The 17,055-nt window shown below is 35.6% G+C and overlaps 1 non-coding gene across 1 annotated transcript; it reads left to right on the forward strand.

The window, feature by feature from the left end:
* The first annotated feature begins 4,852 nt into the window (after positions 1-4,852).
* On the forward strand, positions 4,853-4,959 carry LOC145128109 (small nucleolar RNA R71). Its single transcript, XR_013716710.1, has one exon. It is a non-coding gene; the product is annotated as a small nucleolar RNA R71 (small nucleolar RNA).
* Positions 4,960-17,055: the final 12,096 nt, after the last annotated feature.

The raw sequence follows: 17,055 nt of genomic DNA on the forward strand, positions 1-17,055 counted from the left end.
TTGTCATTAGTAGCACAACGGTAAAAAGTCTGACGAAAACGGACGTCGGATGAAGAAGTTATGAATTTTTAACGGATTTCCTGTCCCGGTTTGTTAAAAATAATAATATAAAAATTAAATTCAAAATTAGCCGACGAAGTCTAAACGAAAGTTGTAGAGCGTAATTTTAACTACGTGTGCATATAAAGAACGTCAAAAACGGAGTTCGTATGCGAAAGTTATGGATTTTAGAAGTTTTGGCGCGAAAATCGAGAAAATTCGCATAGTCACGTTTTGCCACGTCGCCTTCGCTGAAAGAGTGCCACGTGTCCGAAATTGGTGAGTCATGCGAAGCCACGTGTCACCTTCCCTCGCATGAACAGTAGCTGCGTGTCGGATTCTGATTCGACCGAAGGGAGGCCCAATCTGAAGCTCGCAGCTGGACCGAGCCTCGCATGCTTAGCCTCCGAGCCTCGCACACCTTAGCCTCCGAGCCTCGCACATGGACCACTAGACCTCGGTCCAATCAGCAGCTGCCACCGAGGCCTTCGCACATGCAACCACCTGCGCCCCTTCGCCTGCGGACCCCACCACCGGAACCGACTTCGGACCCCCTATAAATAGAAGGGTCCTGCGAGCCTTCTCGGGTAGATTTGGAATTTTGCCATCTTTCACCCCTTTCTTCATATTTTCTTCATCTTAACATTCCCCAAAGCCCCGGTATCGATTATAAGCCCCAGAATACGCCACGAAGAGCCCGTGAAGCCCGAAAAATTTATCTTTTCGGTTTCGAAGCCCGACCTTTGCAGAGCCCGGTTTCTCAATAAAACTCCCGGTTTTATTAGAAACGGACGTTTTAGGAAACGAGTTGCTGCCCGATTTTCATCAAAACATGTGAGTGTATAGTCACTTTCATTTTACACATAGATATGAAGTATTTACCTTATAATACGTGCTATGTGCAAATATATTAATTGTTTATTTGAGGTGGCTGTTGAGTTGATGTTTTATACAAGTTTTAAAATGTATAAGTATTTTTATCTACAAATATGTTGGGTAGAACATGGGTAGATAGTGATGTGTGATAAAATAAAAGTAATGAGAGGCCTCGATGTGATTTGTGATTCAGTCATCTAGCGGAGTTTGGATGACGACCACGGACTTTCTAGACAGTCCAGTGGGAAACATTAGCAGGTCCGCAACCTGTAGGTGTTAATGGACTAGAGTGTTCATTCGTTGTACTCCATCCCCCTCACGGTTGCCTTTAGGACATGTATGGCTGAGGAAACCCCTTAGCAGTAGTGTCCATCCCGATGATATTCTTTAGGCTAGGTCCCTTGTGAAAAGTGTTTAGGGACGTAAAGTGAGGATAACGGGAACGGGTAATCAGGGTTATTGTTGATTGGTGAACTTAATAAGTTTATTATTATTGTGGGTTGAAAACCCTATATGCTCACCAGGCTCCTAAGCCTGACCCACTCAGTTTTTTTATGATTACAGGTAGTGGACCCCGAGCATAGTCGGAGGATGACGTGAGATTTTTGGATTATAGGCCAGTAGTTGTAAATAACTGTAGTAAGGCTTATAATGTCTTGTTTATGCTTTTGATCTGTATCGGAACATGACATCCCGAGGTTTTGATATATATGGAAAATATATACCTTCTCAATGAAGGGTTTTGATAAACTTTTATCATATGTTGTTTGGGGACCAATTCCGCAACATCTTTTGAAAAGATTTCTCTGGTTTTATTTTAAAAAGCATAAATTAAATCGGTCTTTTCTGGCCGAGAAATTAGGGGATGTCACAGATGATTAAATAAAAGAGTATTATTTATAAGTAAAGTTACTGTCTTATGTTAATTGTTTACCTATTGTTTCATTTTGCATGTTTTGACTTCCTTATATAATAAGATTATTCGAACGTTCCACAGTCGCTCATACTTTGGGAGTAGGTATGAAAGAAGATTGTCATGAATTGGTGTGTAGATTGTCTAAAGTGTATTAGACATAGCAAAGGTTTGCTGCAACATTCATGAGTGCTTATGAATAAGATTTGAGCATTGGATTAAACCCGCGCTTGTTGGAATCACTTCATGGAATTTATCTCAAGTGATCGCAAGACGATAATATCATATGGTCTTAAACCTAGATATATGGTTTATTGTTTGCAAGTTGGTTGTGCATTGATAATGCGTAAACGCATCAGTAACTTGATGTTATAAAGCGCATATAAGTCAAAGTTTATCTGTTCCTTTTATCCTAAGAGATTAAAAGCGATATCTGGGCCCCTCGATGATTTGGTTTGACTTATGCGTCGGGCCCGATCAGGACTGAATTGATGTATTCAATTAAGTTCTATGTCAGACGAATCAGAGATCGAGAAACAAACTGCTGGACAATAATTATGACTATGTTCCATGTAAATGTCCGCACGATATCTAGAACGGAGGACTATACGATCCCTTATCTAAAGGACAGGTTACTGATATGATCAGAGTTCGACAACGTCTTTGAGAGCTACAATTGCTAATCGGATTGTACTTACACTATAGTTACTAGACTTATCCAAGTGGGAGACTGTTGGATTAGTGTCTAAGCCCATAACTATATTTGGTATGTACTTGACCCCGTTGTGCATGGTCCTTTTGGGTTGCCTTCACCAAAGCAACTTGATAGGATGATTTATGAAGAAAGAGAGAGGTTATTATGGTTTATTAATATATTATATGAATAATATATTAAAAGAGAAATCATATAGTTTAATTAATATTAGACAAGAATTAATTAAGAATTAATTATGTGGCTAAAAGACATTAATTAAATAAAAGGGACTTAAACTGTCAAATGTGTGATAGTTGAATATTGGGCTGAGAAGCCTTATGGACTAGGCATGGACGAAATTAAGGACGTGTCCATCTTAATTTCGGCCATAAGGGCCCTATTCCAGAAGGTTCCTTGGACTGCTTAAGGCCTAAGCTATCCATTAGGGTTTTGACTGAAACCCTAGCAGCACAAGTATAAATAGACCCCTAGGGCATCAGTTTTCGGCCACTGGAAACCCTAGAAGAGTTCATAGCCGAAATTGTGCCTCTCCTCTCTCTCCAATATCATCCTCTTGCTTGTGTGGTGTTTGTAAGCCATTAGAGGAGTGACATTTGTGACTCTAAGCTCTAAGACAAGAAGATTCATTGCATTGTTGAAGAGGTAATCATCTAGATCTGATTTTATATGATATTTTCGAAATATGTATGCTAGATCTAAGGGTCTTAAGTCTTGGATGAATTGCATGTACAATAGAGAAACCTAGTTCCAAGCTTTAGGGTTTGCATGAGCACATAGGATGTTCTTTTGTATAAAACTCATCAATTGATACCATTGACTGTCAGTTAGAAATATGGTTTATTAGATTCTATATTATCTTGTTATAAAGATAATTAATTAGTTTGTTGATTTTTTTTAAAGGAGTTTAATCAAAAAGGAAAAAAAATTGTGATGTAAAGCATATTGAAAAGAAAAAGGTTAGCAGATCAATTGGATGGAAGTTGAAGGGATTACCTGAAAACATCTTGAAAATATAAATACATGAATTTATTGTGGAGTTAAAGAATTATGATTATAACTAGATGTATACCCGCGCATTGCGCAATATTATTATAAACTGATAAGATAGACGATTTAATCTCAAAAGTGTTTTACCCTTGTATTCCAATTACATATAAATATATTTTTCAACTTTTTTACTTTCATTTAATGTTATAGTTAACCTAAATACAACTTATATGACCATTTGTTTTTTATTTCGATCAATCTTAATATTTTAAATATCTTATATTAGTTTAAAAATAAAGTAATACACACACACACACACACACATATATATATATATATATATATATATATATATATATATATATAAAATCCTATTTTCAATTATTATTGTTGATATTTAATTAAAAAACTATTTTTGTAACACCCCATTTTCACCTTATAGTATATACAACCAGTCACGTAAACATACGTCTTTAATAGAAGAATATTTAGGATAAGTAATCTTGATGAAAGTCGTAGTAATCGCAAAACCAAGAGTGTACGTATAGAGAACGTCCAAATCTAACTTCATGATAGGAATGTATGATTTTTAGAAGTTTCAGCACAGTAGTGTATGTCATAGAAACCGAAATAGAAATCAGTCGATTGTTAGAAAAAACAATCTAAACGAAGTTTAAAGATCTCGTCCATATGATTTCGTCGATATAAAGACAGGCGAGAACGAAATTCATATGAGAGAGTTATGATTTTTATACGGGCTTTAACGGTCTAAACCTGTTAAAAATATAACTTTGCAAATAAACTCAATATTAGCTAATAGAGTCTAAACTAAAGTTGTAGGTCTCGTCGATAGCTACATGTGGATATAAAACCCGTTGAAAACGGAGGTCATATGAAAAAGTAATGCAATTTTTAAGAAAACAGAAATTCCCACGCGTAACCGCGCTCCCTGACCGCTTGCGCAACGCACACTCACACCCCACCTAGAATACGACACGTGGAACGATGCAGAGAATGTCCCATCGCAATTTTCACAACCAACTCTTATGGCACGTATAGATTGATCCAATTTCATCATTCTTCTATCCATATTCTCTAATTTTGCCAATACCATTGCCATGTTCTGGTTCCTTCCATTTCCATTTCCTCTTATCACATCTTCTCGTGAATTATGATATTCTCTCGAGTGTTTTGCAAATTCTTCAATTAGCTCTTTAATGGTGGTCGGTTCTTTCTTTGTAATTGGTCCTTGAGAATCATGGATTTGCCTTGTTGTAACATTCACCCCATCATAGAAAATAAAGACTTCTTGTTGCGCGTTTAGATCATGTTGAGGACAATTTCTTAAAAGGCCCTTATATCTCTCCCAAGCTTCGTATAATGACTCTCCCATTTCTTTCTGAAAATTGGCTATCTTCTTCTTTAGCTTAGATATCTTGGAGGGAGGACTAAATTGCTTGATAAATGTTGCACGGAGTTTGTCCCAAGTCCTTATTGTTCCAGGAGGTAACGAATTCAACCATATCTTTGTATCTCCGGTAAACATCGTGGGAAGCATTCTCAATAATACTACATCTCTATAAACATTTGGGACATTAAAATAATTAGCAATGTCTAAAACTTCATCGATGTGCTTGAAAGCATCTTCATAATCTTTCCCGGAAAAAGGTATGTCCTTAAGCTTTGATAGAATGTGCGCCTTGAGCTTAAAACCTCTGTTAGATGGAATCCCGGGCGGCACAAGTCCTGGACGATTGTCGTTATGCAACCTTTTCCTGTACTCCCCCATCGTCATTCTGGTGATGTTCGCCATTTCTTCAACTTCGCTCTTTATGTCATCTTCTGATTCGCTCTTTGTTCCTCCCTCGTAACCAATGCCCATCGCGTTTGGAGTTATTTCAAAGCTTCCGTATGTGTTGTACTCAAGTGCTTGTTGATTCGTCGATCTTTTTAACCTTCTTTTTATGGAAAGCCGATTCAGGATCTTCAAGTGGTGGAACTATCGGAGTTCTGGATCCTTGGGTCATAAATCACTGAAATATAAACAAAACAAAAACAAAACGTATAAAACGAATAAATATAACTAAAATAAAAACTAAGTGAAACGTTACCACGACATGGCCAAGATGCCTACGATGTGGTTGATGCCCAGATGGAAAAATAAAATAAATGCAGAAAAATAACTTTTTGTAGTTTTTACCACACAAAAAGGATCGAATAACTAGAAGAAATTAAACAAAAAATCAAATAATCCATTCCCCGGTAGCGGTGCCAAAATCTTGATGCGTGCAATTTATATACTATCCAGTTTTAAATTTAGAACGCTAACTACTTAACTACTTACGCACCTATAGGCATTGTACCTAGTCGGATTATAGAATAGCTTGGGTAAGTCGGGTGTCGAACACAAGGAACGAAATTTAATTAATTAAAATAACTACTTCTACTTAAAGTAAGAAAACAAACTTAAATTGGGGTTTTTTTTACTGATTTTGCAAGATAAGAACTTAAATCAAACTACTGTCAAATGAAAAACTAAGCAAGCGAATAAAACGAATTTACTTCAGAATAAAAGAGTACTTCTGTTCATATTCGATTTCCCTTTCTCCCATGGTTTATTTCTAATGGAATGATTATATTGATTATCGATTCATTACTAGCTATTATGATCAAACAATTAGATTTACCAATTTAGGAATTACCATGAAATGGTCAAACACAAGTTAAACACAAAATCAATATAAGCACAAATTGGACTATGAATGATAAATATAATAACTACTTACATATGATCAAGTTAAGCAACCAAGTACAAATTAAGATTAATTATGCTCTCTAACAAAGTTAAAGTTACTACCTTTCATTACCTAATCTAAGATGTGATTAACCCTATCTCTAATTATTTAATGATCATAAACAATTAGGTAACAAATTCATGCAATTGGATTGGTCATCTACCACATAGAACTTGATTAATAGGCAATATAAACTAGAACATCAACACACTACAATTTAAATTATGAAACACAATTAAAATCAATATAAATCATCCATAAATAGAAAACAACACATAAGGGTTAGGTTCATCTTCACCAAATAGAAGTATAAGGTTTATAGCCTCTCATACTAACAAAAAAACAAACAAAATCCATGCAAATTAAACTAGACATGAGTAATATTTAGCAAAACAAATAGATCTATGTAGAATTCTTCTACATCTCTTCAACTCTAGAGCTCTAATCGTTTCTTGACCTTCTCCAAGGTTTCTAGAGGGTTTTAGTCACAATCCTCCTCAAAAAATCATCAAGAAGTCTCCCCCATTCGACCTAATGACCGAATATATATATATATATATATATATATATATATATATATATATATATATATATATATATATATATATATATATATAGTTTCCAAAATTCTGATCACCACGTCGTGGTGGATAGGCACCACGTCGTGGTCTTCATAGATATCCCATATTTTCCAAGTCAACATGTTGGTTGAGAATCTTCCATTTGTCACATTGTGGTGGATGATCACCATGTCATGGTCTCCTGTCTTCAAACCTTCTTTGTGTTCTTTTCGACTAAGCTCACATTTTCCTACTTCCAACTCTTCGTTTGCTTCCTTTTTTATCCCGAGCATGTATTTGCTACTACAAAACATATTTCATCCATAATAAGTACATTTTCTCCTAAAATAAGCATAATTGTAGCTAAAAGTATTAGAAATATGCACAAATTACATGGTTAAATATGCACATATCAACAAGTCAACAGAATATCCAAGGATGACGTGCACAATCACGCCTTTGCCTTGCGTCGATCATCTGATGTACATGTACCTGAAACCATAAAATCAAACTGTAAGCACGAAGCTTAGTGAGTTCCCCCAAAGTACCACACACAACCAAACAAATATACATATTGAATGTTGGGTCTACAACCTCCCGGTTGGATAACCCTGGACCACAACCTCCCGGTTGGATTGCCATACATATTGCATTTTGGTTCCACAACCTCTTGGTTGGATTACCCTAGCCCACAACCTCTTAGTTGGATTGCCATACATATTGCATGCTGGGTCCACAACCTCCCGGTTGGATTGCCAAACATATTGCATGATGGTTCCACAACCTCCTGATTGGATTACCCTGGCCCACAACCTCCCGGTTTGATTGTAATACATATTGCATGTTGGGTTTACAACCTCCCGGTTGGATAACCCTGGCCCACAACCTCCCGGTTGGATTGCCATACATATTGAATGCTGGGTCCACAACCTCATGGTTGGATTACCCTGACCCATAACCTCTCGGTTGGATTGCCATACATATTGCATGATGGGTCCACAACCTCCCGGTTGGATTACCCTGGCCCACAACCTCCCGGTTGGATTGGCCTGGGTTTGTTGGCTTACAGCACAAAGAAGTACAGCCTCAACCCAACCACACTATGTGGATATATGTAACAGATAAAAATACTAGCAAGTACAGGTAATCATACAGATCTACCAATCTAACATATAATCAGCATAACATCATCCTATATACCAGGATACATAACCTAGTGGACCGACATTGGTGCCTTCTACCCACGAGTACAGTGAGGAGAAACTTACCTGAACAACTTAACAGAATCTCCACAGCTACCTCATCAACATCACAACCAACCCATGCTTCCTAAAACCAAGCCGATACCAATCCTTATCTAAATATTTAATTCCACCCAAGTTTGACCAAAAGTCAAACCGCTTAAAAAGTCAAGGGTCAAAGCTAAGGTCAAAATTGCCAACAACAACTTTCCATGTCGTGGCCTTCCTGGGCAATGTCGTGTGCACTAAATGCCAAAATAGTCGTTGATTCCCCAGTCGCCACGCCTTGGTAGCCTAAGGCCACGCCGTGGCAGCCTAAGGCCACACCGTGGGGACTAGTCTGAATAACTCAAATGAGCTTAATCCATTTTCTTCCGATTTCAAGAGCTCCAAAGCTCAGATATGATCCTTTCCAAGGTCTTAATGGATAAAGTTTCTAACTTTATCCATTAGGAAAGTCCAAACCACCAAGATCTTGACTTTAAGTCTCAAAGGGACCCAAAAATGTTCTTTCTCAACTTAATCCATTAATTCCAAGTTTTCGACCTTTAGATCTGAATCAACATGATGTATAGATGGATAAACTTTCCAACTTTATCCATAATAATGTCTCAAGCTTTCAAGATCTAAACTTTAATACCCTAAAAAAACCTAAATGATCAAGATAACTTGCATGACTGAAAGGGAAGGGAAAAGATCAAAACTTTCCTCGTCCAAGAGGTCCAAGAAAACATTCTAAACTGATCAAAAGGGTGTTGGAGTCCAGATATGAAACATACAATTCTTTTGGGACCTTGGAGAGTAATAAAGTTGCAAACTTTATTCCCAACTCTCACTAAAAACTCATTAAAAATGGACCAAAACACCAAATACACTTAGATCCAAGATGAATATGCAATAAAGCTGGAAACTTTATAACTTACAAAGGTCTAGAAGGTAGATGAAAGTTGAGATCTCCAATTGTCAAGCTTCAAGAAACAATCTTTCATGAAAACATTGTTCTAAAACCACCAAAAGCTCCAAAAATGGATAAGAGAGGAGATAGGAGGCTAAAATCTTGAGAATAGAGACTTGGGTTTCTCCCAAGAGGTTCTAGATATGATTGAGGCTAAGAAAATACCCTAAAACATGAATCCTTACCTTTCGATACCTTGAAACATCGTGATCACTCTCACGTCGTGAGAATTACTTCTCACCTCGTGAGAACGGGTTTTCACCTAATTTCACTCCAACTTCAAAAAATCACAACTTCTTCGTTTCAACTCCGTTTTTGGTGATCTTTTATCCACAGAAAGGTATTGACGAGTCGCATAATTTTATCTAGTTACTTTTGGCTTAACACATGTCGAACTAAAAACCACAATTCATGAAAGAAGTCTAAAATATCCCTTTTCCCATTTTACCCTTTGACTCCAAGACACAAACCAAGGCTTGAATCACTTGTCCAACATTTTCATCATCCAATAAGGTCTAAACCCCATTCCCTTGAAGCCCAAGACCTTTACTTGATCCATTTATCGTCATAATCCCGAAATAAGAAACTTCTCGAAACATGATTATACACTCTTAATCTAGGATTTCTTGCATGTTCCTTGTTTGATTGTGGCTCTAGAGTGGGGTCTCCTGTTCAAATGTCTATCTCACCTCTAGTTACATATAGCTATGCATTCCTTAAAGATCTGCCAGTAGTGACATAATGTGTTGTGTTAGGCCTGATATGCGGTAGTGAGTTGTCAGACATGTAGACTAGGGTAGATAGTTGTATGTTCTTATGTGTTTATTTGATTGCTTATTTGTTTCATATGTTGACATATTGAAGTGGGGTGGTTTTAGGTGGTCATGCTTTGTGCTGAAGGCCAACATACCCGGGTGGGCCAATGGTGTGTTGTAGGCTAACTGTGGGTCAACTGTAGGCTGAGAGAGGGAGCGGTCCAGGTGACTGTAGGCCGTGTTAGGTGTGCTAGTCAAAATGTAGGCTTAGGAGTGGTCTAGGCATGTTGTAGGCCTTGCGGGGCGGACCAGATAGACTGAAGGCTCATGTGTGTGCATGCATTATATGTATATTATGGTGTGTAGTATTTTTAGGGAACTCACTAATGTTTTTCAGGTGCCAAAGGTGATCGTGGAAAGGCGAAAGCATGACTGTACACATTCATCAACATCCATGGAGATTTCACGTTTATTATATTACTTTGATTTTAAACTAACGTATTTTGAAACAACTGGTTTTCCTAACTTGGATTCTATAAGTGCGAAGTTTTAACTTAAATAAAAATGAAAATTTTGTTGTTAAAATGGGATGTTACATGAATTCTTTGAATAAAATGGAAATGAGTCAAATGGGTTAAAACTTAAAAGTCTCACATGTTACATTCAACGATTTACATACTCCTAAATTGTTTTATCGAAAAAATGTATTTTATTTTAATAATAATTTTTTGCAATCATATTTAATTTATCTAATGGAATAATAAAACAAGAAAATGTGTTTCTTTCATATGACATGCCTTACAAAATCTTATATTGTGGTAATTATATATTATAACATAAAATCCAAATAACAGTTACAGATGAATTTGGTATTCATATACAGGACCTTACACTGTTAAAGGCCCATGTTGCTGAGCTTCTTGGACGTTCACACCGGTACTATGATATTTCTTAGTTATTAATATAAAAGTAAATAAATTATCATTTTTGGTAATCTAGTTACCAATTTTCATTTGGCTCTTATTTTTTCATTAATTTTATGTAGGACTTGGGTTGTTAGAAGTAATCCCGAGTTGAAAGAGTTATTCTTGTATGCCCTCTCTCTCTCTCTCTCTCTCTCTCTCTCTCTCTCTAAACTCACACTTATGCAAACGTAATAAATAGCAAAATGCTTTCAATTATTTGTTTATTATATCATTTCTTCCCATTACAAAGTTTTACTTTGAAATATCCTCAAATTCAAACAAACCAACCCAGTAACAAACCTAACACACAAACTCAACACAAAATAGAATACTATTCTAAACAACATTATTAACATAGACTATCACCCTCTAACCATAGCTAAACACGACGTTCTTCTAGTTATACATGAAATGAAGTATAAAAGACTTGCTTAAGCTATGGTAACAATGCATCACTCCGTATAGTAATCATGGTATTATAGAATGTATGTGATTAAAAATAATCAAGCACCAAATTTTTATTGTAATATACCTTTCTATGAAGATTTGGAAAACCAAATTTTTCAAAATATTCATTAGTGAAGCTAAATCCAAGAACCACATAATTTGAAACACAAACATTACTTTTGAAGTCAGGCTCACCAAAAATCAAAATATTAAAGACAAACAAAAATCCTTAGAAATGTAATTTCATTCATTCAAAATCTGAAAAAACTTTCAAATCCCCCTTTGCTTGTTACCTCCTTGTTCCCATGATACTTCCATCCCTTCTCGCCTCCATTGTTGAAAACACCAAAACAAGGGGAGATGGAACCCATGAAACCGATTCAATCAATCATTTATCTCGACTTTTGTTTTGGTTTGGATTTTGTTGAGATAACCCAAGTTCCCCTAAACCTAACCTTCATCGGTTTGTTCTTTATTCGCAATCTAGAATAATATCACAATCAACTCTCTCTGAACTCGTGAAAATAAGGAATCATATATAAACGTAGGAAAAACACGAAGGTACTTGATTGCAATATGTCTCATTTTCCATTTTGCGCCTCATTCTAGAAGCATCCTTAGATAGCATAAATAGAAACATTCATAGAAATAGTGGGATAATTAGGTATTTTACATTTTAATTTACCACATTAGCTTGGGTAGATGGTTGTCTCTTTATAGTGGCTTTTGACGAGGATAAGAAAGAACCTTCAACTCTTTAATAATTTGATTCTCCTTCATCTCTAGCTATTTGTAATAAAAAGTCTACTAGATATATATACTCTACATTTTGATTTCATTACATCAACTAAATGTTGTGTGACTAAAGATGTCAACCTCGCTTCAACTGCAAAAAGTACGGTGTAAGAGTAGGATTTTGAGAGTGTGTGTTAGCCGTTCAAAAAAAAATTGAAGCTAAAAAATGTCAACTTAGTTTCAAATGGGATTGTAATAATAGCAATTTGGTTGTTTTGTGAAGCTCAAAATGCCAACATACTCTACCCACTGATTGTCCAAATAAGGTTCATTTTGTATTGAAAAAAACCATGGAAGATCTCATATGGGTCCACTTGGATTGATAAAAATAGAATGTGATGTAAATAATGAACTTGATGTCCCAACTTTTCTAAATCATGATGAAAATGAGCAAACTTTTTGTAATAGTTTGAATTTTTATCCATTAGACACCTTGAAACATCCCAAAAATACGGTCCAAAAAAATTTCGTTTGATTTATTATAAAAACCATAAATACCATTTGTCATATCACAGAAACATAAGTAATATATCTCAAATCATCATAATAAAATATTGTATCAAAATCATGTGCCAAATATCAGAGTCTAAACATTCCAGACTAAAAGTTGTGGTGTGTGCCATGCAGTCATCCCGAACTCTTCCCCTTGCTAGTCGAAGTACCTAAAACCAAAACTGAAAACTGTAAGCACGAAGTTTAGTGAGTATCCCCAAACTAGTACATACCATACACATAATCATATAATAACAAACATCGGGCCTTGCCCGCTACATCGGGCCCCGCCCGACATCAGACCGAAGTCTGACATCGGCCCCGCCGTCATCGGACCGAAGTCCGGCATCGGGCCCCGCCCGGCATCGGACCAAAATCCGGTTTACATATAACATAGCAACATACATATAACACATAAACATATAACATAAACATATAAACATTCCTCAGGCTTACCCTGACATCGGACCGGAGTCCGAAACACATAACACATAACATATAAGCTAGACCTTCCTCGAGCTTGCCCCGGCATCGGACCGAAGTCCGGAACACATAATCAAACACATGCAAGAATCACAAAGACATCAAGCATATAAACATTCCTCGGGCTTGCCTTGGCATCGGACCGAAGTCCGGAAACATATAACTACATCGAGCTAAACCCGACAATGCTAACATGCATAAATGAGCCGGCCTTGGTGCCTTAGACTCGTTCCTACTGGAAGAGGACTCACCTCTCAAACTGGCTACTGAAAACTCGTGTGAGGGAATCTCTGATGGCTGCTCCAACGACTCCCCGACTTTCATTATCACAATAAACACTTAGTCAAAAACTGAGCATCCTTCTAAGGGTAAAATGACCATTTTACCCCTGATCTAATTTGGACCATGAATAAGGCCCAATTCCTTCTAATCTTTCCAAACTCACTAATGGCTCACTAAAGGCCCACTAATGGCCCAAATTCTAAATTGGGCCCAACTCCTTAAATGGGCCTTCCCTTAAGTCCAAACATGTCCTTGGTCCATTATCTGACTTCTGATGGCCCATTACATTCCAACATCTGCTAAGCCCAAAGAATGGCCCAAACCGAGGCCCAAATGTCGTAAAGCCCAGAATCTGAGAGTATGCTGAGCGTACTCCTCTGTACGCTACGCGTACAGCTTGCATAGCTTGTACGCTACGCGTACTGGCGTGTACGCCCAACGTACTACTCTGTTAAGCCATTTTCTTCAAACTGCTTAATCCCTTAAGACACTAAGTCCAAATTACAGATTTGAATCCAATAACCCGTCTTAACCCATAAAGTCGATTACTTGGTGGCTTGCAACCCACCAAGTGAGACCAAACTTGGAAAATAACAACTAACTTCCATGGAATGACCCCAAACTCATGCATGGTCATAAAAGGACCTTAAAGATCGAGACTTTACTACTTATAGGACATGAATATCACTGAGAGTGGCACCTCTTGGCCTAGAAACTAACTTGAGTCATAAAGGTCCATTCTTGGAACTAAAAAGACCCCAAAACAACGCTACACTAGATCTAAGTATTCAAAAAGAAAGTTGAGAGCTTTATACCTCCGATGAGTCCCAAAAGCTGATGTTATCCTGGATCTATGAGCTCAAGATACTCAAGTTCCTCTTCACTATCTTCTCCTTCCTTCCTTCAAGCTTCTAATCTCCAAACAAGCTTCACAAGACCAAAACACACACAAGAATGAGAAAGGGAGGCTATCTAGGGTTTCTGAGAATGAGGGGCTGGTAAGGAGGCTAGGATTTCTGTTATAATGTGGTATTTATATGGCTTAAACCCTAAAAATTAGGGTTTGGAATCTGCTCACGTATGTTGCGCGTACTCCTTGGTACGTTGCGTGTACGTGCATGCGTCGCCCGCATCCACTGCTTCTCTAAGCCCCGCATCCAATGCTTCTCCAGCGTACGTCTTATGGGCGGCCCAAGTCTTCGGCCCACTTACTAAAAGTCCACTCAAATAGTCCTTCTAATAACACTTAGCCCAACAATTAATTAAGAAATATTTAATAATTATTACCTCAAGTGACGGTTGTTACACACCTCCCAAGATGGTGTTTGGAAAGTTATAGCCCCTGACTTATATGATTAAGCACCTAATAGAAGTGGTTCTTTTTCTTAGGAAGCACGACGCTACCAACGCTTAGTTGCGACATGAAGTGAGGTCCGAGTCCTGACTATTTTGGATTTTAGTGGTCGTAATACGACCAACAACTAGTCATGACACGTTGACCGTTGATTTTTTTTTAAATCATACTACGCAGATATTAAATTTGGTTGAAAATTTGGGACATTACATGTAACCTCCTATGTTATATTTAATATATGTTATTACAAATTGCATTGATTTACATGCATACTTTCACACAAATGGAAAAATTATGGATCATTGCATTCATAACTCAATCAAAGTTAACATGTAATGTATATTTGACTTATAGTCATGAGCGGATCTATACTTATTTGATTGGGGGCATCCACTTCTACTAAATTATAACTTCCCAGGTCATATTTCTTCTATGGTATTATAAGGTATATTGATTTAGGGTGAGGTTCAATAGGGAACCATAATTAACCAAGGAACCAATTTTTTTTTCAACTTTTAGAACTTATTTTTTATAAAAAAAAAATTAAAAATACAGAAATTCATAACTTTTTATCCTTTTTCCAATGATATCAAATTCGATATATATATATATATATATATATATATATATATATATATATATATATATATATATATATATATATATATATATATATATATATATATTACGTCAAATTCACAATGTGAATCTTTGAAAATTCACAATGTGAATCCGGATTCACACGGTGAATCCGAAAAATATTTTTCACATTCACAATGTTAATATATGAATTTAGATATTTTTAGATTTTTTTTTCGATAAAGAATAAACTCTAGAAATTGAAAAAAAGATTTGGTTCCTTGAAGAACCAATAATTATGGTTCTCTATTGAACTTTTTCCTATTGATTTGTATGTATACTTTTACACGAAATACTATAAGTAGAGATTGTTTCATTAAACCTCAATCAAACTTGGCATGCAATTTAATTTTCGTATAAAGTCATGACTAATTCTATACGTATTTTTCTATGCGTTATTGTAAGGTGTATTGAATTATATGTATACTTTCACTCAAAATATTATAAAAAGTACGGACTGTTGCATTAAATAACGTAATCAAATTTTAACATTTGTAATGTATTTTAGACTTAATAGTTATGGGTAAATATATACTTATTTAAATGGCGACAACCACCTCTAATGAAATATAACCTCTTAGCTAGGTTAAAATTCTTGTGTGTTATTGTAATGTGTATTGATTTATATGTATACTTTCATATAAAATACTATAAAAAGTATGGATTTTTGCATTAGCAGTTTAATCAATTTTAGCATGCAATGAATTTTAGAAGATCTATACTTATTTGATTGGCGACAACCACCTCTAATATTAGAGGTGGTTGTTGCCAATCAAATAAGTAGTATAGACTATTGTAAGCAGTTTAATCAATTTTAATGAAATATAAGTAGTATATGTTATTGTAAAATGTATTGGTCTATATGTATATTTTCACACAAAATACTATAAAAGTATAGACTATTGCATTAATAAGGTAATCAAATTTAGCATGTAATGTATTTTATAATTATAGTCATGGGTAAACATATGCTTATTTAATTAGTGACAACCACCTCTAATGAAATATAACCTTCTAGCTTATGTTTATTATGTTTTATATGTATATTTTCATAGAAAATAATATGTTGTTAATTTAGACTTATAGTCATGAACGAATCTATACTTTTTTGATTATCCGCAACCGCCTCCAATGAATATAACCTCGTAGTTTATATTTCTTATGTGTTACTGTAAAATATATTATTTATTGTGTACTATAACACAAAATATTATAAAAATTATGGGCTCTTGCATTACTAACTCAATCAAATTTAGCATGTAATGTAGTTAAAACTTATAATCATGTGCCGACATACACTTATTTGATTCGGGGAAAGAACATCGAATGAAATATAACCTCCCAAGTTATATTTCTTATGTGTACACTTTTATACAAAGTACTATAAAAAAGATTGGGGCATTGATAACTCAATCAAGTTTAGAATCTAATGTGATTTAAACATAAAGTCAATGGAAAATATGTAGTTATTTTGATTGATGGTAGCAGTCCTGATGAAATATAACCCCATAGGTTATATTTCTTAGGTGATATAGTAACATGTTTTGATTTATGAATACTTTAATACAAAATACTATAAAAGGTATGGCCTTTTCATTAGTAACTCAATCAAATTTAACATGTAATGTATTTTAGACTCATAGTTACAGACGAATCGATACTTAACTCGTAGGTTACATTTCTTAAATGATATGGTAATGTGTTTTGATTTATGAATACTTCTATAAAAAAAATACTATAGAAACTATGGCTTTTGCATTAA

The sequence above is a fragment of the Lactuca virosa genome, chromosome 7, assembly GCF_052849685.1.
Source record: "Lactuca virosa cultivar CGN04683 chromosome 7, Lactuca_virosa_CGN04683_v6, whole genome shotgun sequence".
Lineage (NCBI taxonomy): Eukaryota > Viridiplantae > Streptophyta > Magnoliopsida > Asterales > Asteraceae > Lactuca > Lactuca virosa.